The sequence below is a fragment of the Salmo salar genome, chromosome 20 (assembly GCF_965601325.2).
Source record: "Salmo salar chromosome 20, fSalSal1, whole genome shotgun sequence".
Lineage (NCBI taxonomy): Eukaryota > Metazoa > Chordata > Actinopteri > Salmoniformes > Salmonidae > Salmo > Salmo salar.
Genome location: NC_138310.1, coordinates 42,875,811 through 42,900,356, shown reverse-complemented (window position 1 = coordinate 42,900,356; position 24,546 = coordinate 42,875,811). Strand labels below are relative to the sequence as shown.

The 24,546-nt window shown below is 42.4% G+C and overlaps 1 non-coding gene across 1 annotated transcript; it reads left to right on the top strand.

The window, feature by feature from the left end:
- The first annotated feature begins 1,262 nt into the window (after positions 1-1,262).
- Positions 1,263-4,472, top strand: LOC106580697 (uncharacterized). The gene is made up of 2 exons (XR_014381779.1): positions 1,263-1,444; positions 1,947-4,472. It is a non-coding gene; the product is annotated as an uncharacterized LOC106580697 (transcript).
- The last annotated feature ends 20,074 nt before the right edge of the window (positions 4,473-24,546 follow it).

Here is a 24,546-nt window from a genome sequence, read left to right as displayed (position 1 = left end):
CAGCTGATCACTAAACTGGCAGTGACAAAGGAAGACACCTCACTGTATGCGGCTGACCAACTTGGCTATGTCTATGTTTATGACATAAAGACATACGCTCTTGGCTCAGAGAGAACCCCACCGAGAGGTAAGATTGTTTTTTTCAACTCGTTAGAACAGGTCTGATAAGAAGAGATCAAAAGACAGAATGATTTATTTTGATCTATGAATTAAAAAAGTAAAAAAGCAACTTTATTTATTCAGCTGAAAACTACTGGCGTGCCCATACTGGCAAAATCACCGGGTACGTGCAGCTCCTTCTAATCGGGAACATCCTCTCAAACATAAACAAAATTGTGCTTCACATTTAGCTCATTTTGCTAACTCCCTCCCATCCTTTTACTATCTTGTCCAGGTTGCAGATTGTTGACAATGACCAAGTACTGCTCACCTCGTCTATAGACTGCACTGTGCGCCTGTGGAGTGCCTGTGGAGAGTTCATAGGTAGGGGTAAAATCACATGTCCTGTTGTCTACTCCTACTCTGTATACAAGTTTTATGATGTATGTTTTAAGATTAATGTTCAGTAGATAGGGATGTGCTTTGGGGATAGATGCTTCCCTTGAATAGACTATAATTTTCAGGGCACAAGGCGAGACCCAGATGCAGACACAGGAGGCAGAAGGTTGGAGTCTTAGATGTTAATCCAAAAAGGGGTAGGCAAGAGAATGGTTGTGTACAGGCAGAAAGTCAAAACCAGTTCTGAGTCCAGTAGGTACCGAAGGGCAGGCAGGCTCGAGGTCAGGGCAGGCAGAATAGTCAGGCAGGCGGGAATGGAGTCCAGAAAACAGGCAAGGGTCAAAACCGGGAGGACTAGCAAAAGAGAATAGAAAACGGAGTATGGGAAAAAACACGCTGGTTGACTTGACAAACATACAAGACAAACTGGTTCAGAGAGACAGGAAGCACAGGGATAAATACACTGGAGAAAATAAGCGACACCTGGAGGGGGTGGAGACAATAACAAGGACAGATGAAACAGATCAGGTTGTGACAATAATAGCCACTGTTATAATTATGGTGTTTAGATCAGTTAAACACTACCTTTCTACTACAGCTCCTCCTTTGCACAAACATCATCATTTCTCTTTATATACAGTACCTGCAGTTTTTTCTAACTCTCAACCCTGACCAATTTAAAGTAAAAATGATTGAAAGTAACTGATTTAAAGTACAAATGGAGACTGTTTCTCTCTCTCTCTCTGTCTCTTTCTCCTTAGGGACGTTTGGGCAGCGGGACAATTGGAGCATCCACACCCCTTCCTCCTGGAAGCATCCTGCCGTTCCCTATGAGATCCTGATCGACCCTCTGAGCTTACCAGCTCACCGCATCCTGGAGGGAGAGACCAGAGTGTCCGATGTCATTAACGCTGACAACTCTGAGGCCACTAGCACCGAGCCAAAGGTGCGTAAAAAAAAGGTCATTTTCGAGCGTCTTCATCAACGCTGCCAAAGTGGAATGTTCAGGGCAAATGTGCATGTACAGGGCTGATTTGGCATCTCTCCCTCTATCTCATGTTCTTTTTCTCTCTGTCACTCTCTCTCCTCTCCTTCTCACCTACTCTCTCTGTCTGTCCCTCTCTCTTTCTCCCTCTCTATCTCTCTCCCTCTAGCTCTCCCTACTTCAATGTCTTCATCTCTCTTCCTTTCCCTCTCAACTTCTCTCTCATGCTCCCCCTCTGTCAATCTCTTCCTTTACCTCTCATCCTCCCTCACCCTCTCTCTCCCTCTAGCTCTCCCTACTTCTATCTCTTCATCTCTCTCTCAACTTCTCTCTTGCTCCCCCTCTGTCAAGCTCCCCCTCTCTCTTCCTTTACCTCTCATCCTCCCTCACCCTCTCTCTCCCTCTCTGTCTCTCTCTCGTCTCTATATGTTACTGATCTGCCTCTTTCAAAATGTAATTGCAGTCCAACTCGCCCAGCAAGCTTAGACACCCTCCACTGTCCTTCAGCGACACAGACATCATGGAGGAGATGAAAACCTCTTGTTACACAGAAGAACATGGTAAACGGTGAGTGAGCCACATTACACGCATCATGCAGTAGATAGTAGGCAAGCAGATACAGGTCTAGGCTCAGAACACGCCATGTGAATAAATACATTTCTGCCGGCAGTAAATTGTTTGCTATCTCTCACATTTCAGACTCCGACATGAAATATTCAAGCATACTAACAAGCCACCCAATCATGGCGGACCCAAGGCCTACCACACTCTCAAGTACTTTGATATAGTCGACACCCCGACCACCTGCGAGAGGCCTGATCTTTCCCTGGCTGGCATAGATCCGTTCATGTCCAGCTTTGTGGAACAGGAGTCGGCTGAATTCCAATAAGATCCCAATTGTAACAGGAACTCAAACTGTGACCATAGGTCCTGTGCACCATGAACTCAACATGCTTCAAGGACAGAGGAGTTACAACACCATCACAAGTAATCAGAAGAGCTGAAATGTTAGCTGTTGCACAACTTTAAAGAGTTGCACAGTCCTGGATTGATTAGGGGAGACCGGGGTTTGTTGTCACACTTTTTACTAATTTGTGTATTTCTCAGCACCAGTATATCTTACAAGACTATTTTCAATAAGATTAAGACCAAGGTCTTGGGTTGAAATGGGGAACATTTCTATCCTCATATATTATTCCAACATGGAGTTATAAGCCATTAAACACTCTCTGTCCACTTGTGACAACCTGGGCCCAGATTTACAAAACACTTCTTAAGCAAAAATGTAAGAAGCTTCTTAAGAAAAAAAAAGTAAATAAGATAGTTCGTAAGTGCAATTCCTCAACAATATCTTAAGATGGAATGATTTTCTTACGAACTTCTCAAATATCTATTTACAAATCTTCTTAAGATGTTTGTTGCTAGGCTACCGTTTTAGCTAGCTATCAATGGCAATCATGTTAGCATATTTTTTACTGAGATTACTGTTCTAAAACATGTTCTTGGGTTTAAAATAATCAATACTGAAACTTTCAGATAAAGTTTGAGTAAATTAAACATGTTCAATTCCTTTCATGAGCTTTATCTCTCAATGCCCTGAGTTTAAGACAAGGGTTTAGCTGTCTTAGAATTAAGAACATTTCCAAGAACCTTATTTTCTAGAATCAAATTTCTTCTTAACTTTTTTCTTAATGGGTCCCGCTATCTGGACAACTTCCGGTGAAACTGGAGGGCACGTAATTCAAATAAATTCAAATAAATATTATGGATTTTAAACATGTTGGTACATATAAGTGTCTTATATCGGCTGAAAGCTTAAATTTTTCTAATCTAACTGCACTGTCCGATTTACAGTAGCTATTACAGCGAAAACATGCCATGTGATTTTGAGGATGGCGCCCCAAGTCAAAATATTTTTCCACCAGCACAGGTTTCATACATTCACATGCAAAGATTAAATATTCACTTACTTTTTGAAAATCCTTCCTCTGATTTGTCATCCAAAGGGTCGCAGCTATAACATGTAGTTTTGTTTTGTTAGATAAAATCATTCTTTATATCCCCAAAAAGTCTGTTTAGTTGGCGCCATCGATTTGAGTAATCCACTTGTTCAACTTGCAGAGAAAGGAATCTGAAAATCTACCCCTAAACTTTGTTTCATCAAGTCAAACTACGTTTCTATTTACTCCTCAGATACCCTAAAATGTAATCAAACCATAATATTTATTTCTGAAAGAAGTATGTTCAATAGGAAACTGATTTTAACAGGTGCGTAATTTCTTCGTGGCGAGCGCAAACACGGATTTCCAAGACTGTGTCCTTGTACTAAAACTGTTATTTCTTATTCGTTTTTGAAGTTACAAGCCTGAAACCTTGAACATAGAGTGCATAGACTGCTGACACCCTGTGGAAGCCATAGGAATTCACAATATGACCTTTTTCTTGCATTTCTAAGAGGATGGTCTCTCCAAAAAAGAAAATCCGGTTTGGTTTTTCTTTGGATTTTCTCATACCATATCTATTGTGTTATATTCTCCTACATTATTGTAACATTTATACAAACTTCAAAGTATTTTATTTTCAATGGTACCAATTATATGCATATCCTGGCTACAGGCAGTTTACTTTGGGCACGTCATTCAGGCGGAAATGGAGAAAAAAGGGACCTAGCCCTGAGAAACATAAGAAATAGCCCAAGAAAATTCCCCAAAACCTTTTCGAAGAATAGCAACTTGGCTTAACTTTCATCTTAAATCTATAGTTAAGGAAAAAGTGGCAGTTAAGAAGAAATATCTTTTTACGAAGGTTTTGTGAATCATCCTGGGGTTGTCACACAGTATGGGGTTGGTTGTAACAGTGTTTGCTATTTGTTTTTCAGCAACAATCTAACCAATTTACAAAAGTTTTGAAAAAAGTAAAGCCTTTATTTATTGAACATTATTTCTGTCTAGCATAATACAAATAAATAAATAAATAAAAATCAATTCAACATATTTGCTTTGACATTGTAGTTCTTACTCAACTCAAATCGTCATATCAATGCTTATTTTAACAAACAACAGTAAACATATGATATTTGGATGAATATTTAACATTTTGATGAAGTGAAAAAACTAAAGCTGTGAACATTTGTGTTAAGTCAATTTTGTGTTGAAAATAAGGAGTGTATATGTGAATGTTGCTGACTCTCAGTCGGAGTCGCATGACTAACAGTTTTGAGAAGCAGGTCTGGACCGGACCAAATCTGAACCAATCATCTATGTTTCATACGTTTGGACAGCACTGTATACAGTAGAGTACAGTAAAGAAAAGTAGTCTATTCAGTACAGTAGAGTACAGTAGTCTACAGTAGAGTATACAGTGCCTTGCAAAAGTATTCATCCCCTTGGCGTTTTTCCTATTTTGTTGCATTACAACCTGTAATTGAAATAGATTTTTGGGGGGGATTTCATGTAATGGACATACACAAAATTGTCCAAATTGGTGAAGTGAAATGAAAAAAATTGTAAAATGGAAAAGTAAAATGGAAAAGTGATGCGTGCATATGTATTCACCCCTTTGCTATGAAGCCCCTAAATAAGATCTGGTGCAACCAATTACCTTCAGAAGTCACATAATTAGTTATTAAATAAACACCACCTGTGTGCAATCTAAGTGTCACATGATCTGTCACATGATCTTAGTATATAAACACCTGTTCTGAAAGGCCCCAGAGTCTGCAACACCACAAAGCAAGGGGCACCACCAAGCATGCGGCACCATGAAGACCAAGGAGCTCTCCAAACAGGTCAGGGACAAAGTTGTGGAGAAGTAGAGATCAGGGTTGGGTTATAAAAAAATATCAGAAACTTTGAACATCCCACGGAGCACCATTAAATCCATTATTCAAAAATGGAAAGAATATGGCACCACAACAAACCTGCCAAGAGAGGGCCGCTCACCAAAACTCATGGACCAGGTAAGGAGAGCATTAATCAGAGAGGCAACAAAGAGACCAAAGATAACCCTGAAGGAGCTGCAAAGCTCCACAGCGGAGATTGGAGTATCTGTCCATAGGACCACTTTAAGCCATACACTCCACAGAGCTGGGCTTTACGGAGGAGTGTCCAGAAAAAAGCCATTGCTTAAAGAAAAAAATAAGCAAACATGTTTGGTGTTCGCCAAAAGGCATGTGGGAGACTCCACAAACATATGGTAGAAGGTACTCTGGTCAGATGAGACTAAAATGTAGCTTTTTGGCCATCAAGGAAAACATAATGTCTGGCACAAACACCTCTCATCACCCCGAGAACTCCATCCCCAGAGTGAAGCATTGTGGTGGCAGCATCACGCTGTGGGGATGTTTTTATTTGGCAGGGACTGAGAAACTGGTCAGAATTGAAGGAACGATGGATGGCGCTAAATACAGGGAAATTCCTGAGGGAAACCAGTTTCAGTCTTACAGAGATTTGAGACTGGGATGGAGGTTCACCTTCCAGCAGGACAATGACCCTAAGCATACTGCTAAAGCAACACTTGAGTGGTTTAGGGGGAAACATTTAAATGACTTGGAATAGCCTAGTCAAAGCCCAGACCTTAATCTAATTGAGGGGGGGATAGTTATGCACGCTCAAGTTTTGTTTTTTTGTCTTATTTCTTGTTTGTTTCACAATATTTTTCATCTTCAAAGTCATAGGCATGTTGTGTAAATCAAATTATACAAACCCCCCAAAAATCTATTTTAATTCCAGGTGGTAAGGCAACAAAATAGGAAAAATCCCAAGAGGGTGAATACTTTCGCAAGCCACTGTAATTCAGTTCAGTACAGTAGAGCACAGTAGGATACAGTTCAGTACAGTAAAGTAGTCTATTCAGTACAGAAGCATACAGTAAAGTAGTGTCATGACTGTCCTGATCAGGTCAGGGTACAGGAGACCACCACCCTACAGATTATCTCCCAAACCCCCAACAGAGGAGGAGAGATCTAGGGGTCTGAAGATGTGGGGGTTTTATGACCCCTCACGCCCATAATAAACCTTAGGCCACAGAGAAATTCCTTTGTCCTCACAATGGAGAACTGGCCTCAGAACATTAAACATGCAATAAAGGGACTTTGGAACAATGGTTTCCGTCAGCCACAATGGTGGTCATGACGAGAGGTGGAATATGAAAATGTATGTAACTTTTGTATTGTTATTAAAGGTTAAGAGATTACGTTATTATGAAAACATTGTACCTTTAAGAGTTTTCCCAGTATATGCCTGATGTTTATACATTGTACATTGTGTGGAAAATATCCAAATCAAAGAGAATGTTTTGGTAAAGATGAGATGTGAAGGTAGTGTCTAAAATAGGATTTTAGTCAAATCTAGGCCTTGCCCCTTAACTTGGTCCGCCCAGAGAATTGCCCTAAGGCGGTTACGCCCACTTCTGACCCGAGGGTATAAGACAGGAGAGTGAAGAATTAACATAGGAGACTAATTGACCCCAAGCTGCAGCGAAGGTCTAACAAAGTCAACGAACCCCAAAACGAAACACAAGGTTGAAGACAAAGAAATCTTTTTCTACACGAGCTACGGACGAGTAGCTGTGTCTAAGCGGGTGAATTCAAGCCGAACCACCCAGCCTCCACTCTCCATTGAATCGTGGTATCTACACCGTTCGAGTCCGAAGCTGTGAGCTCTGAGCTACAGAGCTGTCTGTCCTCAGAAGACCCCTTTCAGATCAAGGGCGAGGGATCAGAGCACTTAGCCAAGAAGGACACTGACATCGTGAGGACAACCAGAGAGTTGCGCCGGAGAAGTGCGTCATTGAGAAGCCTAAACAACACACGCGGAGCTTCCCACCTGAGACCTCCAACACGTAATTACATCATTATATTCTGACCCATAAGAGCGGCAGTTCGGGGCAAGGCTAGGTTTAAATAAGCATGGCTGTCAAATGAACCCAAATGTATATTTCTCTCGTGTACTTTCTTGGTTTCTCTCTCTTTTAAATCCCAATTTTGGGTAACACGTGCCATAGTGTGTTGGCCCGTTATACTAAGTCCTAATCAATAGCTAGACTGTGTTTTGTGTATGTGTATTTTTATCATCATTTTAGCTTGCTAGTAAATAAATAATCAACTAAGATTGGTGTGGTAAACTTATTGGTGTAGCCCGGGTTCGTGCAGATTCCCGGATTATGCGACGTTCAGACATGAGACAAGAGGTTGATTAATTTAGCGACTGTTGTAAAATCGATATTCTGATATCCTTTGAGTTAATTTGGGAAATAGAAACTCAATCAAAATAATGTTCCCATGGTACCCCAGGTTAATGAGTTGATAATTGCTTGATTCATTGCTTAATTCATTTAATCACGCAATTATAAACCGTTAATCATTCGATGAGCAACAGTCGTCACATTAACTAATACAACGTCACGACAGTAGTGTAGTTTAGTTCAGTACAGTACAGTAGAGCACAGTAGGATACAGTGCAGTAGAGTCTATTCAGTACAGTAGTGTAGAGCATAGTTCAGTACAGTAGAGCACAATAGGATACAGTACAGTAAAGTAGTCTATTCAGTACAGTAGCGTACAGTAAAGTATAGTACAGTACAGTAGAGCACAGTAGGATACAGTACAGTACAGTAGTCTATTTAGTACAGTAGCGTACAGTAAAGTAGAGTATAGTTCAGTTCAGTACAGTAGGATACAGTACAGTAAAGTAGAGTACAGCACATTAAATGTAACTGTACTGTAATCTAATGTACTGTACTGTACTCTACTGAATTTTACTGTACTCTACTTTGCTCTACGGTACTGTACTATACTGAATTAAACTGTACTGTATTGCACTGTACTGTACTGCACTATACTGCACTTTAATATACTCTACTGAATTAAACTCAACTCAACTGTACTGTACTGTATTCTACTTTGCTCTAGTGCACTGTAATCTGTTGAATTAAACTCTACTGGACTGTACTGTGCTGTGCTGTCCAAACTTGTGAAATATACACATCTTTTCAACATACGACAAATCTGTATTCTAGGCGTCTTTTCAAGGTAATTTAGCCTATTGGGTACATTGTTACAATGGGGATGGTTCTCACAATGTGACAACCAACCCCAACCACCCCTCAGAAGGAGATGAATATGCTTGTGAAAAATTTGAATATTCTTCTCATCACAATGTGACAACCAACCCCAACCACCCCTTAGAAGGGGATGAATATGCTTGTGAAAAATGAGAATATTCTTCTCATCACAATGTTTTATGAACCTGACCTGAATTGATCACATGAATGACCTCTCCTATAGAGGACACACATTTCTATCTTGAAAATATTACACATAATAAGCACTGTGACAACCAACCCCGGTCTCCCCAACTATCTTCACTGTTTAAGTGTGAATGTTTGCATGCTTGTGTTACATACAAAGATGTGAAACCAAATACCCCTTTGTAGCTGATTATCATAATACTGTATAGGGGGAATCAAATAATTTATTTACATTTTAGTCATTTAGCAGACGCTCTTATCCAGAGCAACTTACAGTAATGAGTGCATACATTTTAATACTTTTTTCTTACTGGTCTCAAATCCACAAATATGGCGCTGCAAGTGCTATGCACTACCAACTGAGCTCTACCAGAATAATATTATTAATATATTAAATATTAGTACATATTTTATTTCATTGCACTAATGCTAGTGAGCAATTGCACTCATGCTAATTAGCAACTTCCTTCAAACTGTAGATATAAATAACTAATTAAAATCCAAAATTGAAGTCACTAGTATTTCAGATAAGGTATACAACTGCTACAATAAAGCAGCATTAAGCAGTCTCACAAAGTAGGGCACAAAGTAATTTTGAACAGTATGTAATTTTGTTTACAGAAAAAGCTACTAAACTGGTTCATATTTGAAGTATAAATGTATTTTATAACATATCCAACAAACACTATATATACAAAGGTATGTGGACACCTCTTCAAATTAGTGGATTCAGCAATTTCAGCCACACACATTGCTGACAGATGTATAAAATTGAGCACACCGCCATGCAATCTCCATAGACAAACATTGTCAGCAGAATGGCCTTACTGAAGAGCTCAGTTACTTTCAATGTGGCACCGCAAAGGATACCACCTTTCCAACAAGTCAGTTCGTCAAATTTCTGCCCTGCTAGAACTGCCCCAGTCAACTGTAAGTGCTATTATTGGGAAGTGGAAACGTCTAGGAGCAACAATGGCTCAGCCGCGAAGTGGTAGGCCACACAAGCTCACAGAACAGGACCACCGAGTGCTGAAGCAACACCCACTACCTAGTTCCAAACTGTAAAGTTTGGTGGAGGAGGAATAAGGGTCTGGGGCTGTTTTTCATGGTTCGGGCTAGGCCCCTTCCAGTGAAGGGAAATCTCAACGCTACACATACAATGACATTCCTGACAATTCTGTGCTTCCAACTTTGTTGCAACAGTTTGAGGAACGCCCTTTCCTGTTTCTTCTTCAGTGTGGAAGAACTTGACTGGTCTGCACAGAGCCCTGACCTCAACCCCATCGAACACCTTTGGGATGAATTGTAACGCCGACTGCGAGCCAGGTCTAATCACCCAACATCAGTGCCCGACTTCACTAATGCTCTTGTGGCTAATGTTCCATATCAGCAATGTTCCAACATCTAGTGGAAAGCCTTCCCAGAAGAGTGGAGGCTGTTAAAGAGAGTGGAGGCTGTTCTTGCTGAGAGCTCCTCCAACATCCTGGGTCTCCTCTCAGCTTCCGGGTATGTGTCTTCCACAGGCACACCCACTCTCTGCAGAAAGAGAAAGAGAGAGAGAATTTGATTTCATTTTTTACATCGCTGCTTTTGGAGTCATTCAGTGATTCATCGTATGGCTCGGTACAGAAGCAGCAAATTAGTGATTGCTCTCTGCATTAAGTCCATCAAGGGATTTGGAGAGAAGGGTTCTAATAAGTCAAATTACTTATCATCCACTGATGCCCTGTGACGGCCGTGCCTAATACCGCCAGATGACAGCTTAATGCAGGTCAATTAAAACACACTGTATTTACATTGACTGCTAATGAGCGAGAGGAATGTAGTCAGCTAGACAATAACGCTTGCATAATGTTTTTCGGTTCGGGTAAATTTGATCAAATTAATTGACAATCAAAACATGCCAAGGCAATTAGTAAATGGAATCTGGGGCACATCGTTAATTGGTTCCAAACAAATGTGCTTATGTGTTGGTAAATGTTGACTAGTGATGTCCTACTTGTAGTTGAGCCAGCTTGTTCAGATAGGTCAGTTTGTCCTCGTCCTCTCCTTCGTACAGCCAGTTATCTGTCACAGTCAGCAGCTCTGAGAGTCCCTTTAGCTCCTGAAAAATGTGAACAAACGTGCATTGTGATCACTCCTCTTGGCAACGAATCTACTACAACGTCTACTAATGTCTATGTTTCAGCAAGTTTAATCTGAAATGAGGTTTTGTACAGATAGATTCAGTCTTGTGGATATTGAATGTTTGTAAGACCAACAGGCTGTACCATTCTGGTGCATTTCTTTCTTTTTTTTAAGAGTGGATTGGGAATTCCTACTAGCGTTAATACTGATAGTGTTGATACTGATAGTGTTATAATACTTCAGTGCTCAAGAACATCAGATGGGCCCTGTCATGCCAAATAATGTCCCCTAGTCAAAAAGTGTCCCCTCCCTGCGTCACAATGGGATTCGATAAACTATTAGCGTCCGTTGCTATGTCAATGGTGTTGGGACCTAATGATTTGAATTTCGGAGATCATTACAGCCTACATGACGTTCATCCCCGCTATGCAAACAAGGCTGATTTTCCACAACAATTCTGCTATTCAAATGAGTTTTGGGTAGCTAATAAGATGAAAACATTACTTCGAACTTAATTGTACTTCATACAATAACAGTTAGCTAGCTAGCTAACATTAGCTAAATAAAACTGTCTGGTTAGCGGGCTAGCTAGCTGGCTAGCTGACTAGGCAGGCTGAGGTAAATACAGTGCTTTCAGAAAGTATTCAGACCCCTTGACTCTTTCTAAATTTTGTTACATTACAGCCTTATTCTAAAATAAAAAAAATATATACACACAATACCCCATAATGACAAAGCAAAACCAGAAATACCTTATTTACATAAGTATTCAGACCCTTTGCTATGAGACTCGAAATAGAGCTCAGGTTCATCCTGTTTCCATTGATCATCCTTGAGAGTCCACTTGTGGTAAATTCAATTGATTGGACATCATTTGGAAAGGCACACACCTGTCGATATATGGTCCCACAGTTGACAGTGCATGTCAGAGCCAAAAGCAAGCCGTGAGGTCGAAGGAATTGTCTGTAGAGCTCCGTGACAGGACTGTGTCGAGGCACAGATCTGGGGAAGGGTACACAAAATGTGTACAGCATTGAAGGTCCTCAAAAACACAGTGGCCTCCATCCTTCTTAAATGTAAGAAGTTTGAACCACTAAGACTCTTCCTAGAGCTGGCCGCCCAGGGGAGAAATGAGCGGAGATGAGCCTTGGTCAGGGAGGTGGCCAGTAACCTGATGGCCACTCTGACAGAGCTCCAGAGTTTTCTCTGTGGAGATGGGAGAAACTTCCAGAAGGACAACCAACTCTGCAATCAGGCCGTTATGGTAGATTGGCCAGACGGAAGCCACTCCTCAGTAAAAAGGCACATGACAGCATGCTTGGAGTTTGCCACAAGGCACCAAGATTCTCTGGTCTGATGAAACCAAGATTGAACTCTTTGGCCTAAATGCCAAGCGTCACATCTGGAAGAAACCTGGCACCATCCCAACGGTGAAGCATGGTGGTGGCAGCATCATGTTGTGGGGATGTTTTTCAGTGGCAGGGACTGGGAGACTAGTCAGGACTGAGGAAAAGTTGAACAGAGCAAAGTACAGAGAGATCCTTGATAAAAACCTGCTCAAGATCACTCAAGACCTCAGACTGGGGCGTAGGTTCACCTTCCAATAGGGCAACGACCCTAAGCACACAGCCAAGACAACGCAGGAGTGGCTTCGGGACAAGTCTCTGAATGTCCTTGAGTGGCCATCAAGAGGCTGAGCCTGATTGAACATCTCTGGAGAGACCTGAAAATAGCTGTGAGGCAACACTCCCCATCCAACCTGACAGAGCTTGAAAGGATCTGCAGAGAAGAATGGGAGAAACTCCCCAAATACAGGTGTGCCAAGCTTGTAGCGTCATACCCAAGAAGACCCGAGGCTGTAATCACTGCCAAAGGTGCTTCAACAATGTACTGAGTAAAGGGTCTGAATACTTATGTAAATGTGATATTTAAAAAAAAATCCATCCTACATGACTGCTACCAGGTAAAATAGAGCCAAGCAACCAGCAGACGGTACCAACGGACGCTTTGGTTCATTACGTAGGCCGGTCACAACTTAGCAATTTTGACAGCCCTAGCAACAGAAGCTAGAACTCATCGAATCCCATTGTGACACTTAGGGGACACTTTTTGGCAGGGAGACACTATTTGGCATGACATGTCTGAGGTAGTACACACATTCCTCCACAGAGGTTTTAGCATTTCACCTTTCTCTCTGCAGCTGGTCTTTGTATGATCATTTTCCCCGGCAGCAGTCAAAACCATGTGTTACTTATCCCAGAAATGTCCAAAGTCAATGTTTGTTGTACATGTGAAACACTAACAGACACAACAGAAGAACAAATTAATCAAAATTATTATATAGATATGATTGGTTAAATTTGACCCTACAGAACGCTTCTGTATATCAGTGGACAGTTTTTGTTTCCCACCATTTCCTTTTTTCTGTCAATTGTTTCTGTTATGGGAGATAGATATAAACACATATAGGAGTAGGGGGATTTGTAAGAAAACTAAACTCTCTTCTCGGAAGGCACACAGTCGGGTTGGCAGGACCTCTTTGTCTACCACATGCTGGATATGACTGCTGTTAGTTGTGTGTATTTAGTCCTAGAAGCACAGTCCCCTGGGAACTAGCTATTACATTTCAGCACATTACCAGCAGGCAAAACTGGTTGAAATTACACAGATTGTCTGAAATTACATAAATTGTTTGAAATTACATGATTATTACATCATTTCAACCAGTTTGGCTCAATTCTGCCCAGGGGTTTGCATCTTTTGTCCATAATTAAAAGTCATGGCTCTCTAAAGATCAAGTATAGCATTATACCTACAGGATCCGAATGACCTTCATTAAACTGTAGCTTATTTCTGCTGTTATTGCCAAGGCTTTAGCTCGACTGGCTAACACAGTCGTGACACTCAAGGGACCTGGATTCAAAGCAAGTCAATCACACTGACGGTGCATTTCCACTGGCAAGCTTTGCACCAGTGTCACCAGTGTTTTGTGTTTCCACCTCCCAGTCCTGGCCCCCAAAAAGTCCAAATGTCTTGGGCCATGGACCTACCCTGACATGGGGCCCAGAGAGGATGTGGTACCGGTCATCCAGGTCTTCTGATAGGTACTGGGGGCTGCTCCACTGCTCTAGGACATTCTCATTAGGCTCAGATTCCAGGATCTTGCTTGAAAGGTTAGGGGTCAATTTGTTTTTCAATTCAGTAAATTCAGGAATTAAATTGAAATTCAATTAATGAACTGGGAGTAAAACATTGTTTCATTCATAAAGGGAATTTCCTGAATTGAAAAGTGAATTGACCACACCAACGGTGATCACCTGATACAGCTGCCGAGGACACACACCCACTATCACATTTGCTTTCACTTGGACTCTCACCTTCACTTTGGAGCCCTCCCCATTCTCCTCAGGGTGGACATTCTGCACTCTGAACTCACCTGGGAATGGAGAAGAGCCAGATACAAAATCGTGTCTTTATCCATGAAGCACATATAGCATATGTCATACCCTGATCTGTTTCACCTGTCTTTGTGCTTGTCTCCACCCCCTCCAGGTGTCACCCATCTTCCCATTATCCCCTGTGTATTTATACCTGTGTTCTCTGTTTGTCTGTTGCCAGTTCGTCTTGTCTTGTCAGGTCTTACCAGCGTTCATTCCCGCCTTCCTGTTTCTCTAGTTCTGTTTCCTAGTTTTTCCTGGTTCTGACCATTCTGCCTGCCCTGACCCTGAGCCTGCCTGCAGTCCTGTACCTTCCTGACTCTGATCTGATCACGAACCTCTGCCTGCCCTCAACCTGCCCTTTGCCTGCCCCGTGTTTCTAATAAATCATCTGAGAACTGTATTATCCGCCTCCCGTGTCTGCATCTGGGTCATATTCTGAGTCGTGATAGCATATGTTAATTAACCACATCACAGGGATTAATCGATGCACTTATTGATGAATCCAGTGACTGATGTGATGTACTCCTCAATGCCATCGGAAGAATCCTGGAACATTTTCCAGTCTGTGCTAGCAAAACAGTCCTGTAGCTTAGCATCTGCGTCATCTGACCAGTTCCGTATTGAGCGAGTCTCTGATACTTCCTGCTTTAGTTTTTGCTTGTAAGCAGGTATCAGGAGGATAGGGTTATGGTCAGATTTTGGTATTTGGTATTTTATTCGGATCCCCAATAGCTGTTGAAAAAGCAGCAGCTACTCTTCCTGGGGTCCACACAAATAAGTTCTCTATATAATACTGTACTTTTTCTTGAATTTGTTCTGGATTTGGGGACTATGAAAAGACCCGTGGTGGCATGTCTGGTGGGATAAGTGTGTGTGTCAGAGCTGTGTGCAAATTAACTATGCAAACAATTTGGGATTTTCAACACATTGTTTCTTATAAAAGAAGAAGTGATGCAGTCAGTCTCTCCTCAACTCTTAGCTAAGATAGACTGGCATGCATAGTATTTATATCAGCCCTCTGATTACAAAACAAAACATGCCACAAAACAAAACATGCCACTCTGTTCTGGGCCAGCTGCAGCTTAACTAGGTCTATCCTTGCATCACTGGACTACACGACTGGACAATAATCAAGATTAGACAAAACTAGAGCCTGCAGAACTTGCTTTTTGGAGTGTGATGTCAAAAAGCAGAGCATCTCTTATTAAGGCTCGATCTCTCCCCATCTTTGCAACCATTGAATCTATATGTTTTGACCATGACAGTTTACAATCTAAGTTAACACCAAGTAATTTAGTCTCCTCAACTTGTTCAACAGCCAAACCATTCATTACCAGATAAAGCAGAGGTCTAGCACTTAAGGAATGATTTGTGAAGATATCCCTCTAGTGGGGTGGGGGCTGTGCTTTGGCAAAGTGGGTGGGGTTATATCATGCCTGTTTGGCCCTATCCGGTGGTATCGTCAGACAGGGCCACAGTGTCTCCCGACAACCTCCTGTCTCAGCCTCCAGTACTTATGCTGCAATAGTTTGTGTCGGGGGGCTAGGGTCAGTCTGTTATATCTGGAGTATTTCTCCTGTCTATCTGGTGTCCTGTGTGAATTTAAGCATGCTCTCTCTAATTCTCTCTCTTTTTCTCTCCTTTTCTCTCCTTTCTTTCTTTCTTTCTTTCTTTCTTTCTTTCTTTCTTTCTTTCTTTCTTTCTTTCTTTCTTTCTTTCTTTCTTTCTTTCTTTCTTTCTTTCTTTCTTTCTTTCTTTCTTTCTTTCTTTCTTTCTTTCTCTCTCTCGGAGGACCTGAGCCCTAGGACCATGCCTCAGGACTACCTGGCCTGATGACTCCTTGCTGTCCCCAGTCCACCTTGGTCGTGCTGCTGCTCCAGTTTCAACTGCTCTGCCTGCGGCTATGGAACCCTGACCAGTTCACCGGACGTGCTACCTTGTCCCAGACTTGCTGTTTTCAACTCTCTAGAGACAGCAGGAGGGGGAGAGATACTCTGAATGATCGGCTATGAAATGCCAACTGACATTTACTCCTGAGGTGCTGACCTGTTGCACCCTCTACAACCACTGTAATTATTATTATTTGACCCTGCTGGTCATCTATGAACATTTGAACATCTTGGCCATGTTCTGTTATAATCTCCACCCGGCACAGCCAGAAGAGGACTGGCCACCCCTCGTAGCCTGGTTCCCCTCTAGGTTTCTTCCTAGGTTCTGGCCTTTCTCAGAAGTTTTTCCTAGCCACCGTGCATCTACACCTGCATTGCTTGCTGTTTTGGGTTTTAGGCTGGGTTTCTGTACAGCACTTTGTGACATCAGCTGATGTAAGAAGGGCTTTATAAATACATTTGATTGATGATTGATTGATTTGTACCAAATACAAAGCTCTTAGTTTTAGAGATGTTCAGGACCAGTTTATTACTGGCCACCCATTCCAAAACAGACTGCAACTCTTTGTTAAGGGTTTCAGTGACTTCATTAGCTGTGGTTGCTGATGCGTATATGGTTGAATCATCAGCATACATGGACACACATGCTTTGTTTAATGCCAGTGGGAGGTCATTGGTAAAAATAGAAAAGAGTAGAGGGCCTAGAGAGCTACCCTGCGGTACACCACACTTTACATGATTGACATTAGAGACGCTTCCATTAAAGAAAACCCTTTGAGTTCTATTAGATAGATTACCATATCGTGGATTCAGAGTTGAGGTTGAAAAGCCATAGCGCTTATGTTTTTTCAACAACAGGTTATGGTCAATTATATTAAAGGCTGCACTGAAATCTAACAGTACAGCTCCCACAATCTTCTTATTATCAATTTCTTTCAACCAATCATCAGTCATTTGTGTCAGTGCAGTACATGTTCATGTTCAGTGCCCTTCTCTATAAGCATGCTGAAAGTCTGTTGTTCATTTGTTTACAATTTTTTCCAACAGTTTGCTAAGAGCTGGCAGCAAGTTTATAGGTCTGCTGTTAGAACCAGTAAAGGCCACTTTACCACTCTTGGGTAGTGGAATTACTTTGGCTTCCCTTCAGGCCTGAGGACAAAGACTTTCCTCTAGGCTCAGATTAAAAATATGACAGATAGGAGTGGCTATAGAGTCAGCTACCATCCTCAGTAGCTTTCCATCTCAGTTGTCAATGCCAGGAGGTTTGTCATTATTGATTGTTAACAATAATGTTTCCACCTCTCCCACACTAACTTTACAAAATTCTAACTTGCACTGCTTTTCTTTCATTATTAGTTTTTTTATGCATGAATATAATTGCTCACTGTTTGTCGTGGGAATTTCCTGACTAAGTTTTCCCACTTTGCCAATGAAATAATCATAAAAATAATTTGCAACATCAAATGGTTTTGTGATGAATAAGCCATCTGATTCGATGAAAGATGGATGGAGTTGAATTTGTCTTTCTGCCCATAATTTCATTTAAAGTACTCCAAAGTTTTTTTCCATCATTCTTTTTATCATTGATCTTGGCTTCATAATAAAGTTTCTTCTTCTTTTTGTTGAGTTTAGTCACATCATTTCTCAATTTGCAGTAAGTAAGCCAGTCAGATGTACAGCCAGACTTATTAGCCACTCCTTTTGCCCCATCTCTTTCAACCATACAGTTTTTCAATTCCTCATCAATCCATGGAGCCTTAACAGTTCTAACAGTCAGTTTCTTAACAGGTGCATGTTTATCAATAATTGGAAGGAGCAATTTCATAAATTCATCAAGTGCAGCGTCTGGATGCTCCTCATTAATCACATCAGACCAACAAATATTTTTAACATCATCCACATAAGAGTCACAGCAAAAATATTTTGTATGATCTCTTATACACTATTTTATGTCCAGCTGTTGGAACCTTTGCTTTCCTGGATATAGCTACAATATTGTGAACACTGCATCCAATGGGTACGGATACAGCTTTAGAACAAAGTTCTACAGCATTAGTAAAAATGTGATCGATACATGTGGATGACCTTGTTCCTGTAGTGTTTGTAAACACCCTCGTAGGTTGATTAATAACCTGAACCAGATCACAGGCACTGGTTACAGTAAGAAGCTTCCTCTTGAGCGGACAGCTTGATGAAAACCAGTCAATATTCAGGTCCCCAAGAAAGTAGACCTCTCTGTTTACATCACATACACTATCAAGCATTTCACACATATTATTTAGATACTGACTGTTAGCACTTGGTGGCCTATAGCAACACCCCAAAAGAAAAGGCTTTAGATGTACCAAGTGAACCTGCAACCACAACACTTCAATAACACTTGACATAAGATCTTCTCAAAGAATTACAGGGATATGGCTCTGAAGATATACAGCATCTCATCCCCCATAAGCATTTCTGTCTCTTCTATAAATGTTATATTCTTGTATTGCTACTGATGTATCATCAAATGAATTATCTAAGTGAGTCTCAGAAATGGCTAATACTGTATATGAATATTATCTGATGTTAGCAATTTGTTGATTTCATGAACCTTATTTCTAAGGCTACATATATTAATATGGGCAATTTTCAGCCCTTTCCTGGGAAGCTTATCAGAGATAGACATAATATTGAAAAAAGCAGACAAAGCAAGAGAAAAAAACATACATTCAGCAGTCCATTAATCAATTGGTGTGTGTGCTGCGGGGTTGAGGCTACGAACCCATATGCTTGGCTCTCTCATCCCTTCCAGGCTTCTGGGAGGGAGGGTGGACAATGAACCTGTCGTAGCGGATGAAAGCAATTTCCCCACACGCTCTGGCAGCTTTCATGGCTGGGATCAGTTCTTTCCTATTCTGGTGCACAGAGGGAGAGCGCCGTATGCGTCTCTGTATGTGGAGTAAAGGTGGTCTAGATTTTTTTTCTCCTCTGGTTGCACATATAACATGCTGGTAGAAATTAGGTAAAACGGATTTAAGTTTCCCTGCAATAAAGTCCCCGGCCACTAGGAGCGCCACCTCTGGATGAAAATGTTCTTGTTTGCTTATGGCCTTTTACAGCTCGTTGAGTGCAGTCTTAGTGCCAGCATCGATTTGTGGTGGTAAATAGACAGCTATGAAAAATATAGATGAAAACTCTCTTGGTAAATAGTGTGGTCTACAGCATATCATGAGATACTCTACCTCAGGAGCAAAACCTCGAGACTTACTTAATATTAGATTTTGTGCACCAGCTGTTATTTACAAACAGACACAGACTGCCACCCCTTGTATTACAAGAGGCAGCTGTTCTATCTTGCCGATGCACCAAAAAACCAGCCAGCTGTATGTTATTACATTACATTACATTACATTTAAGTCATTTAGCAGACGCTCTTATCCAGAGCGACTTACAAATTGGTGCATTCACCTTATGATATCCAGTGGAACAACCACTTTACAATAGTGCATCTAAATCTTTTAAGGGGGGGGGGGGGGGGGGGTTAGAAGGATGACTTTGTCCTATCCTAGGTATTCCTTAAAGAGGTGGGGTTTCAGGTGTCTCCGGAAGGTGGTGATTGACTCCGCTGTCCTGGCGTTGTGAGGGAGCTTGTTCCACCATTGGGGTGCCAGAGCAGCGAACAGTTTTGACTGGGCTGAGCGGGAACTGTGCTTCCTCAGAGGTAGGGGGGCCAGCAGGCCAGAGGTGGATGAACGCAGTGCCCTTGTTTGGGTGTAGGGCCTGATCAAAGCCTGAAGGTATGGAGGTGCCGTTCCCTTCACAGCTCCGTAGGCAATCACCATGGTCTTGTAGCGGATGCGAGCTTCAACTGGAAGCCAGTGGAGAGAGCGGAGGAGCGGGGTGACGTGAGAGAACTTGGGAAGGTTGAACACCAGACGGGTTGCGGCGTTCTGGATGAGTTGTAGGGGTTTAATGGCACAGGCAAGGAGCCCAGCCAACAGCGAGTTGCAGTAATCCAGACGGGAGATGACAAGTGCCTGGATTAGGACCTGCGCCGCTTCCTGTGTGAGGCAGGGTCGTACTCTGCGAATGTTGTAGAGTATGAACCTACAGGATCGGGTCACCGCCTTGTCATGTTATCTATGTCGTCGTTCAGCCACGACTTGGTGAAACATAAGATATTACCGTTTTTAATATCCTGTTGGTAGGATAGTCTTGATAGGAGCTCATCCATTTTATTATCCAATGATTGTGTAACGAGTGCGGTGAGAGTCGGGAATCAAGTTCAGGGAGTGACTGTTTTAATACATAAAAGAAGCAATGAACACAAACAACGCACTGACATGAAAACAGAGTCAATGACACCTGAGGAAAGAACCAAGGGGAGTGACAGATATAGGGAAGAGGAGGTGATGGAGGTGATGGAGTCAAGGTGAGTGTCATGAGGCGCAGGTGCTCAAGATGATGGTGACAGGTGTGCGGGATAAACAGCAGCCTGATGACCTAGAGGCTGGAGAGGGAGTATACGTGACAGTACCCCCTCCCCAACACGTAGCTCTGGCCGCAGGACGCCGTCAAAGGGGACGAACCTGAGGATCAGGAGCAGACCGGTCACCCCTGCTGATGCGCAAGAACCTGTATCGCCAGCTGAGGCACTGGAACATGTCTAGTCAGTTGGGGCGTGGGAACCTGACAGATTGGTTGAGGCAGGGGAGCCTGGCAATCCGGCTGAGGCATGAGAACCTGACAAGCCGGTGGAATCAGGGAAGCCTGGCGATCCGGTGGAGGCATGAAAGCCCAACGAGCCGGCTGAGGCAGGGGAACCAAGTGATCCGGCTAGGGCATGAAAGCCTGATGAGCCGGCTGAGGCAGGGGAGCCTGGCGATCTGGCTAAGGCATGAAAGCCCGACGAGCCGGCTGAGGCAGGGGAGCCTGGAGATCCGGCTGAGGCATGAGAGCCTGACGACTTTACCAAGTTTGTATTTTTTTATCTGTTTTAAAACAGAAACGGGGAAAAAAAGTTCCAAAAATAAAAATAAATCTTCAACGGGATTTTACATTTTACAATCAACATCAGCACACAACCATCATGTGAATCTGTTTTTTTAAAACATGCAACTTAATTTTACTGTTGAGGAAGTTGGAAGTCAATCTGACAGATATAGGGAAGATAATCAAGGAGGTGATGGAGTCCAGGTGAGTGTCATGAGGCGCAGGTGTGTGAGATGATGGTGACAAGTGTGCGGGATAATCAGCAGCCTGATGACCTAGAGGCCGGAGAGGGAGTATACATGACAGATTGCCCTTTGGCTAATAAGATTGATGGTAGAGGTGGATTACCCACTCGCCGTCGGATCCTTACAAGGCACACTGACCTACGTCCCCGATATCTCCGTCTCTTCTTCATGCGAATGACAGGGATTTGGGCCTTGTCTGGTGTCTGAAGTAAATCCTTAGCATCCGACTCGTTAAAGAAAAGATCTTTGTACAGTACGAGGTGAGTAATCGCTGTCCTGATATCCAGAAGCTCTTTTCGGTCATAAGAGACGGTGGCAGAAACATTATGTACAAAATAAGTTACAAATAATGCAAAAAACCACACACAATAGCACAATTGGTTAGGAGTTTGTAAAAGGGCAGCCATCTCCTCCGGTGCCATTGTCTTTTCCTCCGGCGCCATTGTCTTGGCAGTGACATAGTGTCCCCATGAGTGACAAAACACAGAGCCAATCATGGCGCAAATAGAGAACATTACCCAATCACGGCGCAACTAGAGAACAGCAGCCATCTCCTCCGGCGCCATCTCATATAAAAATGTATTCTCTCCACACCATGGCAAAATGGCTTCTGCTGAAGCGCGGGAACCCCACGAGCCGGCTGAAGCTCAGAAACCTGTTGAGCTGGCTGAGGCGCAGGAGCCTGACAAGCCGGCTGAGACACGGGGGCCTGATGAGCTGGCAGAGGCGCGGAACCTGACGAGCCGGCTGAGGCCTGGGAGCCTGACGAGCTGGCCGAAGGCGTGGGAGCCTGCCGAGCCAAACAAGTCTTGTGAACCTGACAAGCCAGCTGAGGCATCCTCGGTAGACTCGGCAACGGACGCTTGACGGGGCAACCGGGTCTTGTAAACCTATCGAGCCGCCTGATGCGTGGGAGCCGTACGAGCCGCCTGAGGCGTGGGAGCCTTACGAGCCGGCTGAGGCATAGGAGCCTGCCGAGCCAACTGAGGCATCCCTGGTTGCTCCGGTAGCGGCACCCGGATCCGATGTGGCACCCGGATCCGATGTCACCTACACTCACAAAAAACTCCCTGATGCTCCCCCTTGGTGAGGCATTATTCTGTACTGTGTACGCTGGGAGTCGGGAAGCAAGTTCAGGGAGTGACTTTAAATAATAAATATCGCAAGGAACAAAACAAGAACCACGAGTAGCGTACAGACATAAAACAACGGAACAGAAACAATAATGCCTAAGGAAAGAACCAAAGGGAGTGGTTGAGGTGATTGAGTCCAGGTGAGTCTGATGAGGTGCTGATGCACGTAACGATGGTGACAGGTGTGTGTAATAATAAGCACTCTGATGACCTCGAGAGCCAGAGAGGAAGAATACATGACAGTATTGCAAAATTTGTAGAAATGTATGAAATGTTTCATAAAATTGCAACGTTTTCTCTCCGCCCCATGGCAAAATATGTAGAAATGCAAGAACTGAACTTTAAAACGTAAAGTTTTCTCTGCACCGTCAAGAGGGGGGCCATTAAAATGTTTTGAAGCGAGGTGGTGGGCCCCCCAACCAAATCTCTCTTAAATCAACACAATTATTTTGTTTTACGTTTTTTTTTTACTGGTACTGCATGCCATCATCACTTCCATTGATTGATTGATCAGATGTTATATAGTGTGTACTTATAGGCTAGCACAGTTAGGAGTTTAAGTTAGACATATTAGCATACTTTACCTGGCTAAAGCCATGTTTCACTTGACTTGTCCATACCTTTAACTTGACCTGCTGAATGCACAGGCAGACAGTTGGAGAGCTGAATGTCCCATGTCAAAAAGACCACTATCTTGGATTTTACATTGGCTGATGGGAGGTCCTCTTTGTACAGTATATGCCATAATTCAAAGCAACTAGAGGGAGACAGAAGACAGAGGAATATTAATGGTTCCTTGTACAGTATAATTAATTGAGCACTTTGTCAGAGGAGAAGGATCAATCTCCCATAATACCTGCTGTGGTGTCATTGATCAGTCGGAGGCAGTTGAGACCAGCGTTAAATGTGCAGAAATAAATATATTTCACTGTGTTAATAATTTCAATATGTTTTGTCCCATTACAAACAACACGAAAAACAAGGTGATTGGTTAAAGCATTCTATAGTACAATCACTTTCAAGGCCTCTAAAGAATATATAGACTAGTTGACAGCATTATAACATTCATTATCATTGGGACCTGAAAAATTAATCTAGATCAGGGGTATTCAATACAGTCCTCGAGGGCCAAAACACATTGAGTTTTCATTCTTGTCTTCTAATCAGTGACTGATTTAGACCTGTGTTTGTGTGTCCAACAGAGAACCACATTGTAAATGTGTCAATAGCCAAAATTATTACCAGATTTTTGCCTGCTACCCACAAGTATGTTTTTGGATCTAAATGATACAACAGCACTGTAGGGAGGAAAGTAATGCCGATAGTAACTCAAAAACATGTAGACTGCAGCTGAAATCTCCTCAAATTGTTTATACATTCTGTTAATTTGGGGAGGGGTGAGTACTAGGCCTAAACACAACATCCAATAAACAATTAACTAATTACAAAAGTCCTAATAGGAGTCTCATTCCAACAGTATTAGGAAATCTCATTACAGCTAACATCTCATGCATATAAAGCAGGGAGAAAGAAAACATTATGATAGGGACCATATTTCAGAGTTGGGTTGTGTGAGGCTACACTTTAAACAAAATGACATGACGACTAAGTTTCTCATATGGCACATGCACTTATTTAAGTATTTTTAAAGACTTCATCATTGGCAGTGTATAAGATAAAACAAAATAATCTTAGTAATGGTTGCACAAAAATAACTGTGCAAACCAAGCTCCCAAATATTGAAATGAGCCCCTCCTCTAGCTGGGCTTGGTGAGTCTGGCCTGTGTTGGGCTGGTGTAGTCCTGTGTGGCTATGTTGGTCGAGTAGCGGTGCTTGCCATGACAGGGTTGTATATGCGATTCCCACGGGGGATCAGTAAGTTGTTTCTGATAAGAGTGTCTGCTAAATTACTAAAATGTAGGCTAGCTTGTTAATGGGGTCATGTTTGCTGGGAATCTGACTGAAGCCTAAATATTTCAAAGGGATTCAATGATTATCCTTTACTGT